Source organism: Miscanthus floridulus, chromosome 5 (assembly GCF_019320115.1).
Source record: "Miscanthus floridulus cultivar M001 chromosome 5, ASM1932011v1, whole genome shotgun sequence".
NCBI classification, from domain to species: Eukaryota; Viridiplantae; Streptophyta; class Magnoliopsida; order Poales; family Poaceae; genus Miscanthus; species Miscanthus floridulus.
The window spans coordinates 106,689,504-106,709,062 of NC_089584.1; the positions used below are offsets into that span (position 1 = coordinate 106,689,504).

At 41.8% G+C, this 19,559-nt stretch overlaps 1 long non-coding RNA gene across 3 annotated transcripts; it reads left to right on the forward strand.

Annotated features, from left to right (window-relative positions):
- The first annotated feature begins 14,110 nt into the window (after positions 1–14,110).
- LOC136452918 (uncharacterized) lies at positions 14,111–16,296 on the forward strand. Of its 3 annotated transcripts, XR_010758922.1 has the most exons (5): positions 14,111–14,125; positions 14,303–14,379; positions 14,635–14,768; positions 15,117–15,313; positions 15,745–16,296. It is a non-coding gene; the product is annotated as an uncharacterized lncRNA (long non-coding RNA). The 3 variants fall into 3 exon arrangements; XR_010758921.1 differs by lacking the exon at positions 14,111–14,125 and having other exon boundaries at positions 14,245–14,379; XR_010758923.1 differs by lacking the exon at positions 14,111–14,125 and having other exon boundaries at positions 14,245–14,379; positions 15,750–16,296.
- The last annotated feature ends 3,263 nt before the right edge of the window (positions 16,297–19,559 follow it).

Below are 19,559 nucleotides of genomic sequence, written 5' to 3' on the forward strand. Positions count from 1 at the left end.
CCAAAGGAGCAAAGTTTGAGCTAGTTGGTTACTTCGACTCGGATTATGCGAGATGCAAGGTTGAAAGGAAGAGCACCTCGGGCACATGTCAATTGTTGGAAAGATCACTTATTTCATGGTCATCAAAGAAGCAAAATAGTGTTGCATTATCAACCGCCGAAGCCGAATACATATCCGCCAGTAGTTGTTGTGCACAAATACTTTGGATGAAGGCCACTTTATGTGACTTTGGAATCAAGTTCAAGAAAGTGCCATTGCTATGTGACAATGAGAGTGCAATCAAGTTAACCAACAATCCGGTTCAACATGCAAGAACAAAGCACATTGATGTCCACCACCATTTCATAAGAGATCACCAACAAAAAGGGGATATTTGCATTGAGAGTATAGGCACCGAAGATCAACTTGCCGATATATTCACCAAGCCATTGGATGAGAAAAGGTTTTGCAAGCTAAGGAATGAGTTGAACATGTTGGATTTCTCAAATATGTGTTGATGCACTCCCACTCATATGACATGCCTCTCCTTCGAGCAATCTAAGGTAAAAGTTAATTGGTATGACATACATCTTTGCTAAGGACATAATTAGTGCATCTAGTCACATTTTTAATTTTATTAGGACCTTTCAAGTGGTTCTATTTTATTAGGCTCATTCATGAAAATCAAATGATTTTGATGTTTATATGATATCACTATTGCTTCTATGCTTGATTTGATCTAGTGATAGCATATGACATGTTTATGGGCTTGTAAACCTAGTGTTTGATCTAGAAAATGAGCTCTAAGTGTTTAACTCAACATGGTACAAGATAACCCTTATTTGGAGGTATGAAGAAGCTTATCCTTGGATCAAACCGAGTTAAATATCTTTGACAAATGATCTAGATTGGACCAAATTTGAGAAAATGATCCTCACCCCCATTGATTGACATTGATAATCTCAACCCTACAAGTAATACTATCTATATTTTGAACCTTTGTGGTCATTGATGACAAAGGGGGAGAGAAACAAAGACAGTAGTAAAAATAGTGAAAAAGGGGAGAAATATCATAAAGGGAGAAAAACATAAAGATATCTTGATATATGACATAGGGGGAGAGATATGACAAAGGAAAGGGATTAACTAAAATTTTGAGCACACAAGTAGGGGGAGCAAGCTCATAAACTTGTATGGTGCATTTGAATATGCATTTCATATGTTTGCTTGCATGGCATAAGTTCTAAATTTAAAATATCCATGCTTGTGTGATGTATGCTAGTTGTTAGAATTGAATGATGAAATGAAATCACTAGATAACTTTCATTTCCAAATATTTCCAAGTGGTATTGAGCTAACCATGGTGCTAAGGATGGTATATTGGTGCACTCCGATTGGTATCACGCTTCAAAGGTCCATCTTTTACACCTTAGCATCATTTGGTAGATATTGTCTCCTATATTTCCTATCTAAGCATATATGCAAGCTACAATCCAAACTCTTAGCACATATATAGGGGGAGCAATTGCTACCATTTAGGGTTCAAGAAACTTGTCCATATCCTTTTACACATGATAAATATACTTGGACAAGCAACATGGATTAAATTGAATTTCAATTCATATCTTTGTATAAGGGTTGTCATCAATTACCAAAAAGGGGGAGATTGAAAGCTCTAGTTTGGTTTTGGTGAATTGATGAAACCCTAAGTGCTAACCTAGTTTATCAAGTGATCATAAGATAGGTAGCACATTTCAAGTGGTGAAGCAAATGAAGATCATAACATGATGATGATGATACCATGATGATGATCAAGTGCTTGGACTTGGCAAGAAGAAAGAGAAAAATAAAAAGCTTAAGGCAAAGGTATAAATCATAGGAGCTATTTTGTTTTGGTGATCAAGACACTTAGAGAGTGTGATCACATTTAGGTTTGATAGTCGTACTATTAAGAGGGGTGAAACTCGTATCGGAATGCGGTTATCAAAGTGCCACTAGATGCTCTAACTCATTGCATATGCATTTAGGATTTAGTGGAGTGCTAACACCCTTGAAAATGTTTGTGAAAATATGCTAACACATGTGCACAAGGTGATACACTTAGTGGTTGCCATATTTGAGCAAGGGTGAAGAAGATAGAGTCGAAGAGGAGTTAGTCGCGTTGGTTACAGAGTGACCAGATGTGTCCGGTATGGTGACCGGACACGTCCGGTATTTTGGCGACAAACTCAGCGACCGGACGTGTCCGGTTGCCACACCGGATGTGTCCAGTGTGAATCTGAAAAGATAGTATACGACAGAGCAGTCGATCGAACACTGGCAGCGTCCAGTCTGATATCACCGGACATGTCCGATCGGTCAAGGATGCTTACTGTAATCCACCGGACGCTGAGGCTCAGCGTCTGGTCGTTTTCTAGTAGACGCATCCGGTCGGCCTGGTGGCTTATTGGACTCGACCGGACTCGGTGGCTCAGCGTCTAGTCATTTGTAGTTCTGCGTCCAGTGTGAGCGTCCGGTCGTCGACAGATTAAGTAGCAATGGCTATGTTGGTTTGAACTAGACACGTGGCAGTCTAGGGGCTACCGAACATGTCCGGTATGCCAACCGAACGTGTCCGGTATTCATGACCGGAGCATTCAGTGCTGCGTCCAGTCAGTTGGACTGGAGCGTCTGGTCAGCCCGTGTTATGCCCAGTGAAGGGGTATAACGGCTCTATTTCGTGGGGGCTTCTATTTAAGCCCCATGGCCGGCTGTAGCTCACAACCTTTGGCCATTTTCATTGACATAGCAACCTTGTGAGCTTAGCCAAAGCCCTCCCACTCATTTCCATCATTGATTCATCATCATAGTGAGATTGGGAGTGAATTCAAGTGCATTGCTTGAGTGTTTGCATCTAGAGGCACTTGGTGTTCGTGTTTTGATGCGGGTTTCGCTTGTTACTCTTGGTGGTTGCCGCCACCTAGATGGCTTGGAGCAGCGAGGATCGTTGAGCGGAGGGTGGTGGTTGTCTTCGGCTCTGATCGTGGTGATTGTGAGGGGTTCTTGACCTTTCCCCAGTGGAGTGCCAAAAGTTACTCTAGTGGATTGCTCGTGGCTTGTGTGATCCTCATCTTGTGTTGGTTGTGCGACACCCTATTGAGGGTTTGGCGTGTGAAGCCAATTAGCGCGTGAACCTCCAAGTGAGTGAATCGCCACAACGAGGACTAGCTTGCCGGCAAGCAAGTGAACCTCGGAAAAAAAATCATTGTGTTCATCATTGATTCCAAGGTGTTTGGTCTTCATTGTTATTCATCCTTGTTATTGATTGGTTCCTTCATCTACACGGCGGTATAACCTTCTTGGTCACTCTCTTTACTTTACCGCAAACTAGTTGTCAAGCTCTTTAGTATAGCTAGTTGTGAGAGCTTGCTTGATTGGTTGGTGTGGCTCTTTAGTTAGCCTTTGAGAGCACACTAACATAGGGTAGTGTCATAGCTATTGAGTGAATAGATACTATCTAAACTAGAACTATGGTAGGTGGCTTACATTTTGAGTAGGCTAGCGCAACACTTGCTTCACCTCATAATTGTCTAACCATTTTATTAAGTGTTGTTGTAGAAATTTTTATTAGGCTATTCACCCCCCCCTTAGCCATTAGGACCTTCTAGCATTGTACTTTATATACGCACCCTTCTTCCTCTCTTTCTATGACTATCATTGTGCTGATCATAGTAGAAGTTGCCGCAATGTACAGCATCATGTCTTCGTTTTTCTTTGGAGGTGTGAGAATGGGCGAGGAGGTGAGGTATGCCTTAAGTCTTTTGAAAGCTTCATTGGCTTCTTCTGTCCACTTGAACTTATTTGTCTTCTTTAGTAGTTTAAAGAAAGGTAACCCTTTTTCACTGAGTCTTGATATGAAACAATTGAGGGCTGCCATGCAGCCTGTTAGTTTCTGCACATCTTTGACACTTCAAGGAGGGCCCATCTCTGTTATGGCTCGAATTTGCTTGGTGCTGGCTTCGATTCCACGATGACTGACCAAGAATCTGAGTAGTTGTCCTGAAGGAACTCCGAATACACACTTGTTTGGGTTTAGTTTCCACCTCTACCTTTTCAGGTTTTCGAAGGTTTGCTTTAAGTCTTCAATTAGTGTGTCCGGGTTCTTTGTTTTTATTACTACGTCATCCACGTATGCCTCTACGTTTTCACCAATCTAATCACCAAGGCACATTTGGATAGCTCTTTGGTATGTGGCACCAGCATTCTTAAGTCCAAACGACATGGTCTTGTAGCAGTAGGCACCGAACGGAGTGATGAAAGATGTTTTGCTCTGGTCTTATTCCTTTAATATGATCTGGTGATATCCTGAATAGCAATCAAGAAAGGATAATAGGGCCAATCCTGCTATTGAATCAACTATCTAATCAATGCGTGGTAGCCCGAATGGATCTTTCGGGCAGTGTTTGTTGAGATCTGTGTAGTCGATGCACATGCGCCACTTGTCCGTATTTTTTTGTACTAGAACTGGGTTTGCTAGCCAATCTGGATGAAGGATTTCTCTGATGAATCTGGCTGCCATTAGCTTTGTGATTTCTTTTTTAATTGCTACCTTCTTGTCAGGTGAGAATCGTCGTAGCCGTTGCTTCATAGGCTTGGTGTCTTCACTGATATCAATTCTGTGCTTAGCCAACTCTCTTGGGACACCTGGCATGTCGACCAGCTTCCAAGCGAAGATATCTTTGTTGTCTCAAAGAAAATTGGTGAGCACGAGTTCCTATTTTGCCAAGAGGTGGGCACTGATGGTTGCCGTCTTGAAGGGATCATCGGTGCCCAGGTCGATTTGTTTCACGTCGACTTCTTTTGGTGGTGCAAGGATGCTAGGCTTTTTAGCCAGTATCTCTAGCTCTTCTGGGCTCATATCTGCGGCAATAGTGGCTATTTCTTTTCTGCCATTTATGGTTTGTGCTTTGGCTGCAATTTGAATTGCCTGAACATCATAGTCAAAAGCACGCTTTAAATCGCTTCGAAGGGAAAGGACACCGTTAGGCCCTGGCATCTTAAGCAATAGGTATGGATAATGTGGTATCGCCATGAACTTTGCTAGTGTTGGACGCCCGAGGATTGCGTGATACGATAAATCAAAGTCTGCAACCTCAAACTTGATAAACTCTATTCGGTAGTTTGAGGTAGTTCCAAAAGTAACCAGTAGAGTGATTTGTTCAAGTGGCATAGCTGCCTTGCCGGGTACTATCCCACAAAAAGGGGTGCTCGTTGGTGTAATCATCCTAGCGAGTTGTAGTCCCATCTTCCTTAGCATTTCTGAAAAAATGATGTTGAGTCCAGCTCCCCCATCGATTAGTACTTTTGTAACAGTCATACCAGCAATAGTTGGATCTAGAACCAGTGGGTAATGGCATGCGTTTCCTACACTAGTGCATTGGTCTTCTCTTGAAAACTGAATTGGATACTGTGACCAATTGAGATATCTTGGAGTAGCCAGTTCTGCTGCCATGATGGTTCGTAGAGCTAGCTTTTCTTGATGTTTGCTTCTAGAATCTGGGGCTCCAGCGAAGATCACTGCTACTATCCCCATGGATTTTTGGAATCCCTTGTCTTCATAGTTATCTTATTCTTTTTTCTAATTGTCTTCTTTAGTGTTTACCTTATTATCTTTTCTTGTGTATCGATCGTTGAAGGTGTAGCAATTTCTGATGGTGTGATTTCCTTTAGGGTGCCAGATGCAATGCATGTTTTCAATCTCATCATACCTTCTGGGTCTGGAAAACTTCCTTAATTTGTCAGCCACCGCTACAGTGTTTTCTGGCCCACATTTTCTTTCCTAATGTCTGATGTTTTGATGATTTCGCTTGTCCGGGTTGTCTTGGTTGTTTCTATTCGGGAACCTTTCTTGTGTCTTCTCCTCTACAGTAATTATCTTTTCTACTGTGCATCTGAATTCTTCATTGTTTCTTGGGTTTTCCTTGCAGAAGTCTTGAAATTGCCACCTAGCCATAATTCCGTGAGACAAAGCTTTGATTACTTCTCGTTCGATGATGTCATGTACTTGAGCACGTAGTTCGCCAAATCATCGATAGTAATTTCTAAGAGTTTTGCCTCCTTTTTGCTTGAGTCCTTTTAATTCTATGTGGGTGATGGGGTGCGTAATGATACTCGCGAAATTTCCATAGAAAACTCTTTGCAAGTCCTCCCAATTTCTGATTGACCCTGGATTTAATTTGTCAAACCATTGGAGGGGCATAGTTTCTAGGGCCATGGGAAAAAATAAGGCCTTGATATCATCGTCTCCTCTGACCAGTTCAATCAACTGCACATAAATCCTGAGCCACTGCCTTGGTTTGGTCTTACCATCATATTTAGAGTGGTTGGATGGCTTGAACTTATGAGGTAGTCGTATTGAAGCAAGTCTGTTTGCAAAATAGAGGAATCTATCGTGCGTTCTAGCTTCTGTGTATTCTGATTTGGCACCTCCTTCTAGCCAACTGTTGTCTTGGTGAGAGTAGTTCTGTGGGGCTGTTTGAATAGGTACTTTGCTTCTGGTCTTTCTTGGTTGTTCGACTTGGTAGTTTTGACTATGGTCCCTTCTACTTTCTCTGTTGTGACTTCCACTTGGTCCGAGTCTCTCAAAAGCATACTTCCTTTGATTTTGATCTTCCTATCTATGAGATGTTGACCTGGCAGGTAGTCTTGAGCGGGTCTCTCCGTCGTGTACCCTTAGGGCTGTTGACCGAAGAAGGTCCCGGAGCTGTTCCTGTTTTTCACCGGGGAGTGATATCGCTCTGAGTTCTTCTAGTGCTTCCCGGATTCTATTATAGGGTGTATTCGCCGCGCGTCTTTCTTCGACTTCTTGTTCTGATTTTCTTCTATTGTACTTGGCCAGATCTGACTCATATTTGATCCAAGCTTCCTTGCACTGCCTAGCACGGTGTTGGCATCCTTGTTTCAATTGGTTTCTTCTTTCTCTAGCTTGCTTCTGATTCTTGGTCTTACCATCGTGCCCCTAGATAAAGGGTGATATGTTGGACTTAGATTCATCTGATGACTTGATGTTGGGTCCTTCTGGGGGGACCAATGGTGATCGAGGATGGTGAACCATGAATACTTCTCGTGCGTGAATTGTTCTATTATCGGCATTGGTTTCTATACTGTTGGAGTCGTTGATAACTTTAGTAGAGGCTTTAAGGTCGCAGATCGAGTCTCATTCTTGGTAGGGTAGAATTGCTGTTGTCGTAGTGCCGACTAGTCGGGTACCGCTATCCTTAGGAACAGAACCTGGCTAGTGGACGATGTAGTCTTGAGACGTTATAGTTAATACAAGACCTTCCTGAGCTCCTTTTAGTGGCGTTCTAAGCACCAGATCGAGGGATCCTTCGGGCCATGCCTAATAAGATCTTGCCATGTTGTGGAGTCCAAACAAAAAAGGACTCGACTTCTTGAAAGGACTCTGAGTGTATTCCGAGTTGAATTCTTGATAGACCGAGGCCATGTTTTGGAACCCTGCCGGCAAAGAACTTGGTTTCTTGAAAGAACTTGGGTAAGACTCCATCTCGGATGTGGAGCCTAAGTTTGAGTTGGATGCGCAAAGCCGCGAAATCTAAGTTGAATCAGACATCACGAGCTACGCGAATCTTTCGGTGAGTTGATCTGTCGTAGTCGCCGAAATAGAAAGGTCTTTATGGTGATCTGAATCTTCGAGGAGATGGCTTTGGAGCTTGCCATCATCGCCTACCTCGTAGATCCATGAACCAAAGATGAAGGTTGATCCCATTGAGAAGATCATATTGTCGAGGTCCATCGAGCTCTCGGATGTAGTTTCACCAAAAGCTCCTACCTGGCGCGCCAGCTATCGATGTTTCACCACCGATAGCCTACCATAGGGGTACCCGAGGTAGTTTGTTCAGGCTTTAGCGTATGCGGAACTCGATGGTGAACACAAGAGACAGTTGATTTATCCTGGTTTAGGCCCTCGACCGTGATCGAGTAACAGCCCTACGTCCAGTCGACATTAGCCTTTGTGTTGGATTGATTGTAAAGTGTTGTGTTGCATTGTCTTTCTAGGAACTCTACCCTCCTTTATATAGTCAGGAGGCCAGAGTCCTAGTCAGTTTACAATGAGGTTCCTAGTAGGATTACAGAATACTACTACTAAGATTACAGGAAAAGAAGTCCTAGTTAGACTAGATCTTCTCCCTTCCTTGTGGGGTATCCCATGGGTCCCGTATCGATAGTAAGACACTTCCACTTGTTGTGAAAAATGACACCACTGCAACCACATAGTCATTTGGTAGGGATAACTTTCACCGTGTGTTCCTGTTTTTGTGTTTACCATGGCAGGAGGTGAACAGACTGGAGATAACAATCGTAAGGGTTTCAACGAGTGTGTCAGCCAAGAGCAACTACAAGCTGTTGTTGAGGATGCCCAAAAAAGGATGAATGAGGCCATTAGGAAGGCCATCATTGACGCACTCATTGAACTCAACATTGGCAACAGCATGGAGAGATTGGACAAATGAATTTCCATGCTAACCGACAAGGTTACTGAGTTGGAAACCTTGGTGGCGGTCAACAACAATGACATCTCCGACAGCAACACCGATGGTCTCTTGCCAGAAGACACGGTGCATGATGTCGCTGGAAACATAGATCGAGCAGCCTTCTGACAAGCAAGATTACGACGATGTCTTCGCCGCAACACGATAGGTATGGGTGGTATCCACCACCATCAAGGTAATAATCATCGTGTACCTGATGATCCTTATGCTAAGATTAAGTTCACAATACCATCTTTTTTGGGTCATTACGATGCTGAGGGATATCTTGATTGGAAGATGATAGTAGAACAAAAGTTTAGTGCCCACCTTATGCCTGAGCATCATAGAGTTCGTCAAGCTACTAGTGAGTTTAAGGATTTTGCCATTATTTGGTGGAATGGGTTAGCTGCACAGGATGCTTTACCTAGTACATGGGAAGAACTTAAGGTAGCTATGCGTGATCGCTTTGTTTCTCCTTCTTATCATAGAGACTTGCGTAAGAAATTGATGCATTTAGAACAAGGAGATAAATCTGTACATGATTACTATGGTGAGCTCCAAAAGGGATTGATGCGCTGTAGTGTTGTAGAGGGAAACGAAGATACCATTTATCATTTTTATTTGGGTTTAAGGCATGAGATTCAGGACATTGTTGATTATAAAGAATTTAACACTGTCAACCAGTTGTTTCAGTTTGCTATGCTTGCAGAAAAGGAATTACAGGGGCGTAAACAATAGAGCAAGAGCAAGGTCAGCACCACCACATACACGCCATGCTCGGCACCATCTTCGGGGCTAACCAAGCCAACCACTTTTCAGGCGCCTCCACCAGCAAGCAAGCGACCAACAGCTTCTGGAGTTTCCGCTACACCTAAGGCACCTCCCACATGACCTTCAGATTCAGGTAAAAATTCTTTGTAGGTGCATACCAAGAGTTCCTCATCCGTTGCATCAATGAGATGCACTTCGGGCATTCAGTGCCACCGCTGCCATGGCATTGGCCATGTGCAAAAGGACTGCCCAAGTCAGCAGGCATATATTGCTACAGAAGATGGTTATATCAGCACCTCTGACATTGAGGATGAAGAAGACCAAGATGCAGATGAGGAGGACGGCGAAGTCCTTGGTGACGAGGCCACGGCGGCCTATGGGAGCATCATTGTACAGCGGGTGCTCAGCTCACAAGTCCAGCAACCTAAGAAGCTACAACGCCATAACTTGTTCCAGATTTTCTTCGTCATCAGCGACCGTTGCGCACGTGTCATTATTGATGGAGGTAGCTGCAACAATTTGGTGAGTTCTGATTTGGTCAAGAAGCTTGGCTTGACCACACACCCATACCCACGTCCATACCATATTTAGTGGCTAAATGATTCAGGTAAAGCAAAGGTAATACAAACTTGCAGAGTATCATTTTCTATTGGTTCTTATGTTGATTCTGTTGATTGTGATGTGGTACCTATGTAAGCTTGTTCACTCTTATTGGGTCGTTCTTGGGAACATGATAATGATGCTACACACCATGATAGAAGTAATAAATACACTTTTGTGCATAAAGGAAAGAAAATTACTTTGGTACCTTTGACCCCTGCTCAAATTGTACAAGCTGATAGAGAACGCGCTGCTAGTTTCAATGATGTTCAATCTGAAAATCAGCAAGTTGCTAATTCTATTTTCCTACCTAAAAGGATAAGTCTACATCTATTTTTAAGGCTACGGGGATTAAATTGAAGGGTGGTGTTATGCTTGCAACAAAATATGACTTTGCTGAAATTTCTGATGATGATATTTGCTATACTTTGGTATATAAATGAGCTATGTTTTCGCTTGATGACATTGTTAGTTTGGTACCTCCTGCTATCACTAACCTTTTGTAGGAGTATGAGGACATTTTTCTAGCTGAGATACCCCCGGGGCTGCCACCTATGAGAGAGATAGAGCATCAAATCGATTTGATTCCGGAAGCGACCTTGCCGAACTGAGCTGCCTATCAAACCAATCCTGAGGAGACTAAGGAAATTCAGCAGCAAGTCTAAGATCTTTTGGACCGCGGGTATGTACGTGAAATCCTTAGTCCTTGTACTATTCCTGTACTTTTGGTTCTTAAGAAAGATGGAACTTGGCGTATGTGTGTTGACTGTAGAGCCATCAATAATATTACTATTCGGTATCGTCATCCTATTCCTAGGCTAGACGACATGCTTGATGAGTTGTGTGGTTCTATAATTTTCACTAAGATTGACTTGTGAAGTGGCTACCACCAAATTAGAATGAAACTTGGAGATGAATAGAAAACTACGTTTAAAACCAGATTCGGGTTGTATGAGTGGTTAGTAATGCCTTTTGGTTTGACAAATGCACCTAGCACTTTCACGCGCTTAATGAATAAGGTTTTAAGAGCTTTTTATTGGTCATTTTGTGGTAGTTTACTTTGATGATATATTGATTTACAGCAAGTCTTTTAATAAATATATGGATCACTTACGTGCTATTTTTAATGCTTTACGTGACGCACGTTTATTTAGTAACCTTGAGAAGTGTATCTTTTGCACGGATCGAGTTTCTTTTCTTGGCTATGTTGTAACTCCACAGGAACTTGAGGTGGACAGAATGAAAATTGAAGCCATAAAGAGCTGGCCAGTTCCCCAAACCGTCACATAGGTGATGAGTTTTCTTGGTCTTGTAGGATTCTACCACCGCTTCGTTAAAGATTTCAGTACCATTGTTGCCCCATTGCATGAGTTGATGAAGAAAGGGGTGGTGTTTCATTGGGGAGAGGCACAAGAGGAGTCCTTTGACACTTTGAAGGACAAGCTCACACACGCACCATTGCTGCAACTTCCAAATTTTGGTAAGACTTTTGAGCTAGAATGTGATGCTAGTGGAGTTGGCATTGGTGGTGTTTTGATGCAAGATGATAAACCTGTTGCTTATTTTAGTGAAAAATTATACGGTCCTGTTCTTAATTATTCCACGTATGATAAAGAATTATATGCACTTATTCGTTCTTTAGAGACGTGGCATCATTATTTATGGCCTAAAGAATTTGTTATTCATTCTGATTATGAATCGCTTAAGTATCTTTGCTCTCAAAATAATCTGAATCGTAGGCATGCTAAATGGGTTGAATTTATTGAATCTGTTCCTTATATTATCAAACATAAGAAAAGAAAGAATAATGTGATTGCTGATGCTTTACCTAGAAGATATACATTGCTGTCCCAACTTGATTGTCAGATTTTTGGTCTTCACTCAATAAAAGAACAATATGCGCTTGATCCCGATTTTAAGGATGTGTTGCTTAATTATAGAGAGGGACGTACATGGAATAAGTTTATGATCAATGATGTGTTTTTGTTTAGATCTAACCGTCTATGCATTCTAATTGGTTCCGTTCGTCTTTTGTTGTTGCAGGAGGCACATGGAGACAGATTGATAGGATATTTTGGTGCTAAGAAGACGGAGGAGGTGCTGTCCACACACTTCTTTTGGCCAAGGATGAGGCGAGATGTAGAGCGCTACGTGGCTCGGTGTGCCACATGTCAAAAAGCTAAGTCGCGGTTGAACCCACATGGTTTGTATATGTCTCTTTCTGTTCCTTCTACTCCTTGGATAGATATATCTATGGATTTTGTGTTAGGATTGCCAAGGACTAAGAGGGGGAGGGATAGTATTTTTGTGGTGGTTGATCGTTTTTCTAAGATGGCACATTTTATTCCTTGTCATAAGAGCGATGATGCTGTTCATATTGCTGACCTTTTTTTTAAGAAATCGTTCGCTTGCATGGTATGCCTTCTACTATTATTTCATATTGTGATACAAAATTTTTGAGTCATTTTTGGCGCACGTTGTGGAATAAATTGGGGACCAAGCTACTATTTTCTACAACATGTCATCTCCAAACTGATGGGCAAACTGAGGTTGTGAATCGAACATTGTCTATCATGTTGAGAGCCATTTTGAAGCGCAATTTGAATATGTGGGAAGAGTGTTTACCGCATGTGGAGTTTGCATATAACAGGGCGAAATATTCCACCACCAAGGTAAGTCATTTTCAGGTAGTGTATGGTTTTAACCCCCGTACTCCTATTGATCTTTTGCCTTTACCTACCACTGAGAGAATACATAGTGATGCTAGAGAGCGTGCTGATTTTATTCGTAAGTTGCATGAAACAACTAAAGCAAATATTAAAAGAATGAATGAAAAGTATATAATTGCTGGTAGTAAAGGTAGAAAAGAGATTAAACTTGAACCTGGTGATTTGGTTTGGTTACATTTGAGAAAAGATAGATTTTCTGAACTACGTAAGTTTAAATTAATGCTGAGAGCAGCAGGTCCTTATAAGATTATTGAGAAAATAAATGATAATACATAAAAACTTGAGTTGCCACCCGAGTTCGGGGTTAGTCTCACCTTTAACATTGCAGATTTGAAACCTTATTTGGGAGAAGAAGATGAGCTTGAGTCGAGGACGACTTCAATTCAAAAGGGGAGGATAATGAGGACATCACTCTTTCAGATGCACCTGCTGATCCTCCAACCATTATGCAAGGTCCAATGACCCGAGCTCGAATGCGTCAACTCAATTTAGAGGTGAGCTCGTTCTTAAGCGATCATTTTCGTACTTTTGAGAATAGACTACTACCTAATGATGTTATCTTGTTTAGGAACATTGGAGAGGGTCATAAAGGACTTAGAGGAAGTGGTGGAGGTGATGATGACTAGCAAGGACGTCCAACATAAGCCAGAGGCCCAATCCAACATGAATTCGAGTCTGCCTCGGTCTTCAGGACCAGTCTGTCTTAAACTGGTCACCCAGGACGCATCCGGACTCCGTTTTCGATGATCCACATATGGATGGAAAGCTAATTTGATAAGAAAACTAATCCAAGTGGTTTCACATCAAAACCTCTTCGGAATCAACGGGAATCGTCAAAATAAGCCAGCGTCCAGAATCTGCCAGGGTGCTGCGACACCTTCTTTTGGTCCGTTGGACCATGTATCGTGTTTGGGCCCATTAGGGGGTGCGTCCAGGGTAGGCGACGACCCTAAGACCTTTATAATCATATGCCGACACCGTCATTAGGTTTTGGATTTTGCTTAGATTATTCTGTCAAGAACAGTTTCGCCGTTCATCGGTTTGTGAGACCTCAACTTTGAGAGATTAATCATTCATCTGCAATTTGGTTGTGTTCTTTCTTGTTCTTGCGTGTGTTCTTCATTGCGCAGGCAGGGATTAGCCTTCTTGGCGAGGTCAATCTGGTCCGAGACTCGGTTGATAACCAGAGGAGCTGTGGTGCTAAGATTGCAGGGTTCAATCTTTCGATCTAAAGCCAGATCAGTGTGACATTCTCCGCCACAACGATAGTTACCACCACCTGACGGAAGATCGGGATCCCCGTTTCCATTACCTACGGCCCTCTCGCACAGCAGGTGGAGCACCACCGTCCCCATGGTCCATGGAGCCTCTTCAGTATATTACAAAGATGCCTATCTTTTGCCTTTCATTTTACTCTCCTTTATCGATTGTCAAACTACACAGCTTAATGCCTTAATACATGGTTCAGGCACATTTGGTACCAAAGGATGAGGCACCACGTGTCCACGTCTAAGCGAGGTATGCTCTGCCTTTCCTCCTTTTAGTTTCTCTTCTCATGTGCCTAAAGCAAATGATATGCAGATGTCAATCAGATATATATGTGCAGACCATCTGCCACAGACCACTGCTCCAGCTTGCGCACATCTGCCTTTCGTGCCCCCTGCACCAGTTAACCGTATTTGTGTGTCTTTACAGGATATTTCTGTCTCAGGTATCATGTGAGATTGCGACTGATCTGAACTAAAGTTGTTTGCGCATTGAACTGACAACTGGTATGTAATTAAAAAAAAACATGGACCTCAAACTTGGGCCACATGTGCTGACTCAAATTGAATGCAGAATTGTCCAAGCCCTTTGTGCTCAATCTTCCTAAAGGATTTATCTTATCTAACCATGAATCATAATACTCTCCATGGCAAAGGCTTATTTTCCTCTCATTCATCTTATTTATATTGTTGCAGACACATTTCCTTCCTATGTACTTAAGCGTAAATATGGTTGTTCAATTGGATTTTTTTTCGCTGTAGTTTTGGACTGATGCTTGAAGTCATCAACAAGTCTATTCAGCTGCTTAGACAATCTTGGCCTCAGGATGACAGGAAAATGAACGGCTTCTTTTATGGTGCTGTTCCAGTTTCAGCTTCCTTTTTATGCCGACAAGGTACATCGTTTCAGATTGATTGTGTGTGTGTGTGCTCAGATTGAACCAGTAAGGTTTTCATAATACAAGCTTTGCCATCTTTATTACCTATATGGAAAACCATCTCATACACATTTTGGTATATGGAAAACCATCTCACTATAGCCTGTACCATGGATATGTGCCAGTTTAATTTGATTAATATAATAACCACGAACAGAGTAACCATACATTTGAACTTTTGTACCATCGCTCATACTGCCTTGAGGTCCTTATGCATGAAAAGGGAAACTTTTGACTACCTGAATTAGAGGATTCCACGGCAAAGGCTTATTTCTGTACTGATTCGTCTTATTAATATTTTTGCAGGCTCATCTCCTTCCTATGTACTCACATGTAAATATGGTTGTTCAATTCGATTTTTTTTGCTGTGGTTTTGGACTGATGCTTCAAGTTATGAACATCTATTCATCGGCTTAGATAATCTTGGCCTCAGAATGATAGCAAAATGAATGCCTCCTTTTATGGTGCTGTTGCAGTCTCAGCTTCCATTTTATGCTGACAAGGTACGCCATTTCTGATTGACTTTGTGCCTGCCCTCAGAAGCACTAATGTTTTCCTCTATAATAGAAACTTTGCTATTTTTATTACATATATGGAAAACCGTCTCATACACATTTTGCCATATGGAAAACCATCTAGCTATAGCCTGTATCATGGATATGTGCTGGCTTAAATAGATTATTATAATAACCAGGAACAAAGTAGCTATACATTCGAATTTTCGTACCATTGCCCATAGTGCCTTGAGGTCCTTACGCATAAAGAAAGGAAACTTTTGACTACCTGAATTACAGGCTCCTGAACAAAATTGGTGCGCCTCCTGAACAAGTGAAATTAATTAAGCATGCCTATTTACTGTCATAGGTTTGTGATTACGAGGATTGCATACTCATTAATTACTATTAAGTTTGCCAAAAAAAATGCTACTATTCAGTGCAGGTTCCTCAGTTATGTTTACAATCCGTTTTACTCCTCCCATCTGATAAAATATAGTACCGTACCATTTTATCGGCTACTTTGACCTATGAACTCACACTGCAATACAGGTACTTTTCTGCAGTTTCTATTAGTTCTATCTCTTGCTGCTTTCACTAAAAATATGTCCCTGTCTCAAACCTGCTGAATCCAGGTATTTCTTCTGAATGGTTCACAGGACAGCGGCATTACTGGGCTGTCGGCCTCCGACTTTGTCGTTGCAATTACTGAAAGCTTATAAAATTGTGTAAGTTTGTTCTATATTTCTCTAACAGTTTACTGCAACAATATGGAGCCATGGAGGAGTCAGACATTCAACAAATAGCTCTTGCTTGGGGCAAAATTTGGCATTACAATTTTCACAATGCAGGCGTCATTGTTCTGCTAAGATTCTCCATTGGATATTTCTCTGCCTTTGTGCGCAGCCCATTGACTGCAAATCCTATATTGGTTCCTCAAGGACGCAAGTTCCTTTAGACGTTCAAAATTTGTCTGCTGACCGAATCTTTCATGTCTAGGTACCTCTATTTTATTGACTATGATGGTCTCCCTATTTTCCACTATGTAGTATAGAATTACTACTATATCCATAAATTTAAAGGGTACTCATATCAAGATTTCTTAACATGAATCCATGTCAGGCTTATGATACATGTAGATTGTGATTCACCTAAGAAAGATAATTTTCTGTCTGCCTGCGCAGTTCCAAGTCCTGGATGTTTTCTTCTCCCTATAAATAATCGTCTTTCATAATCATACTCAGTCTTGCAGACCACATTGCCATGACAAACCTCAATCGGCAATAAGAACCCATCTGTAACAAATTTTATTAATCTAATGGTACTAATCTTTTCCTTCCATGTACAATCATATGACATGCTATCATATTTTCGGCTTCTTTCGCACGGGGGTAACTGCTAGTTAAAAAAAATCGTCATCTTGCAACAGAATCAAAGGAGACAGAACAACTCTGGCTGCGGCTGGCACTGTGGCACGCGGCACATCTGCACTTGTGAAGAAGGATGTTGCTCCAGAACCAGCACTTCTGCACTTGTGAAGAAGGATGCTGCTCCAGAACCAGAAGTGCATGAACCGATGAGGCGCGCCAGCGACTTGTTGATGCTCTCTGGACGTCAGCATCCAAGGCTGCTCAAACGAGATGCAGATGAAGCTGCACTTGAATACATGCTATGATGCTAGTGTTCAGTGTTCACGGTCAATTGGATCGACCTCGCAAATTAAAGAGCGTGCATGCATGAATCTCGGGCTTGGCACCAGCGACTTGTATAGCCCAGGAGCACACTAGGAAGGAGTATTTACTAGGCTCTACTCTAGAGTTGCCTCAAAATCAATAGAGAACCAACAAGCATCTTTTACTAGCTCATTGTCCTTCCAACTCGCTACACTGCCAATTTTATCTTTTGGAAGAAACATATTGGAGGAGGAAGTGAGTCTAGTTTATCTAGTTGGAATAGAAGGTGTCGACATGCATCCCAAGTTCCCAACCACCTAGGTCTAAATCATCATTAACTCAAATTTGGGTGCCTTTTTTCTTCTTAATAGAAATCATGGATTTCCAGTACTACATAATGGACCAATTGCAACGGCTCTTACTGTTGCTCCTAAATGGCTTCCGTTTTTGTTTGAGTGGGAACATATTAGGCCATGATGGCCAATATATGTCTGAATTCTAAGAATCAGATTTATAATACTATGATGCAAGACATAAACAAATCACTTGTGTCACCAAAATGGTGCATATCAATGACTAATTCAAAAATCCCGATGTCCATCCTGGCACAAGGGAAACTACAACAAATAGACACAGTAGAGATGGAAATGCATGTTCCAGCAGATAGTTGTGCATTCTGAAAGCTGGTAAAGTTCTGAGCTATTTTTCGTTCTCTTTTATATGTCCTATTTACACAACTGATTGTGCAGCTGACTTTTCAGAGTAAAACCATATACCAGCTGGTACTGGTAGCAACAAGAAACCGTCTGTTTGCATTTTCTTGTTTCACAACCACACTGGTACAACCCCGTTCGCGAAAAAAAAGAGAAGTCCAAAGGGGTAAAGAAAGTCAACATGGTGGTAAGGCATATTGGCCCCGTTCGCTTGGCTAAAATTGGCTGAAAAAACAAGTCAAAGCTGAATTGTTGTGAAAGAAAAACACTGTTCCGGCTGAAAAAAAGAAGTCGAACAAGCCGGCTTTTAAGGTAAGCCGAACGGGGCCATTGCGTATGGTTTCATAAAATAATTACCAGAGTCCCAAATCTCCGAGAGAGTGACATTTGGATATCTCCGAGTCAGATCACTCTTCATTTTCAGAACAATAATAATAACCTATCGCATGACAGCAATGAAGATTGAATAAAGAAACAGAGTCATAGAAGCAAATAAAAGTACAAGAGGTCTTCACGAAATATATCACGCTCATAATATATAAGGTAAAAGGGCAGTTCAACAGGCTGCTTCATTGAGCCAAACATAAGTATAATGCATTTGTGCGACCTTATTACCTGCCAAACTACTTGAAAATTCCTCCGAACTCATTCGACTCATTGGATTTCAGCTTATATCCTCGTGCACACAGAACAAAGTAGTTAACCAACAAAGAAGCTGATTGACAAAAGGAGCATAGCACTATAATAGTAAAGATTTCTGAATCCCAAACAACTGAGATGCCAGGCCGTCAAACTAGGTACCTCATACTTCTGGAATTGTTCACCCAGCAGTCATCGACCCTGCACTTTTTAATTACGAGTTCCTGTTGTCAAGTGTCCAAGTCAAAGTAACATTTCAGTTGATTAAGCATCCAGGAGATTAAAATGTAAGTATATCGAAAGGGAATTTCTTAAAAAATATATATTTCAGGAGCTGTGCTGTGGTTGTGCCTAATGGATATCTACACAATCCATCCTTAGGATGGTAGCCAAGTTAACAAGTAGCTGTCCCATGTATACTTTAGTCACTTTTAGCTACCCTTTTGTGACTAAAAGCCACTAAACTTTAGTGGCCACTAAACTTTAGTGGAGGTGTTTGGCATTTTAGTGACTAAAAGTGACTAAAGTTTAGTACGAGGGGTGAACCAAACAGGCCTTCAATCTCTCATCATACAGTTCAATCTTGCAAAACAGGGGAAATGTTTCCATGATCCGAACAAACCTGCTCCTACCTGCGTGTACGACAGTACGAGGGCAACCTGACAGGTGAGAACCCTCCATAGAGCAGACAAGATCTGTGTTTGCCTTTTGCTACAGCCCACAAACATAATATTCCATGTCTCGGTAAGTCTTAAACTCACTGCAAACTGAGGCAGTATGCACAAGCTGCGAAAATACAGGCGAAAACTGAAATTTTGATCCTCTCAGTTCCCAAATACTATCCTGAGTACTGATTAAAATGCCCTTAGATCAATGCAGTGTTCTTCAAAGCTCCCAATGGGCCGGAAGCAAAAACATGGGCGAACTGAACTTGGGAGACTGTCCAAGTAATTTCTGATGTTTGGCTGAAAGTTTAAACGAACTTCTGGAGATTTGGACTCAAAAGCACCATTATCCCAAATCCCAAAACTCTGGTACAACTAAATTTGAGAGCCAATTATATTAGATCAAACGGAAAGAAAATGGTAAATAAATAAAAATACATACGTAGCATGAAATGCATTAGGAATCGAATGCGCTCGCGGCGCGGATCGGAGCAAGGAACACCCGACGGGGAATCCAATCGAGCCAGCCTAGATGGGGGAGAGGAGCTGGGCGAGGCGCGGCTTG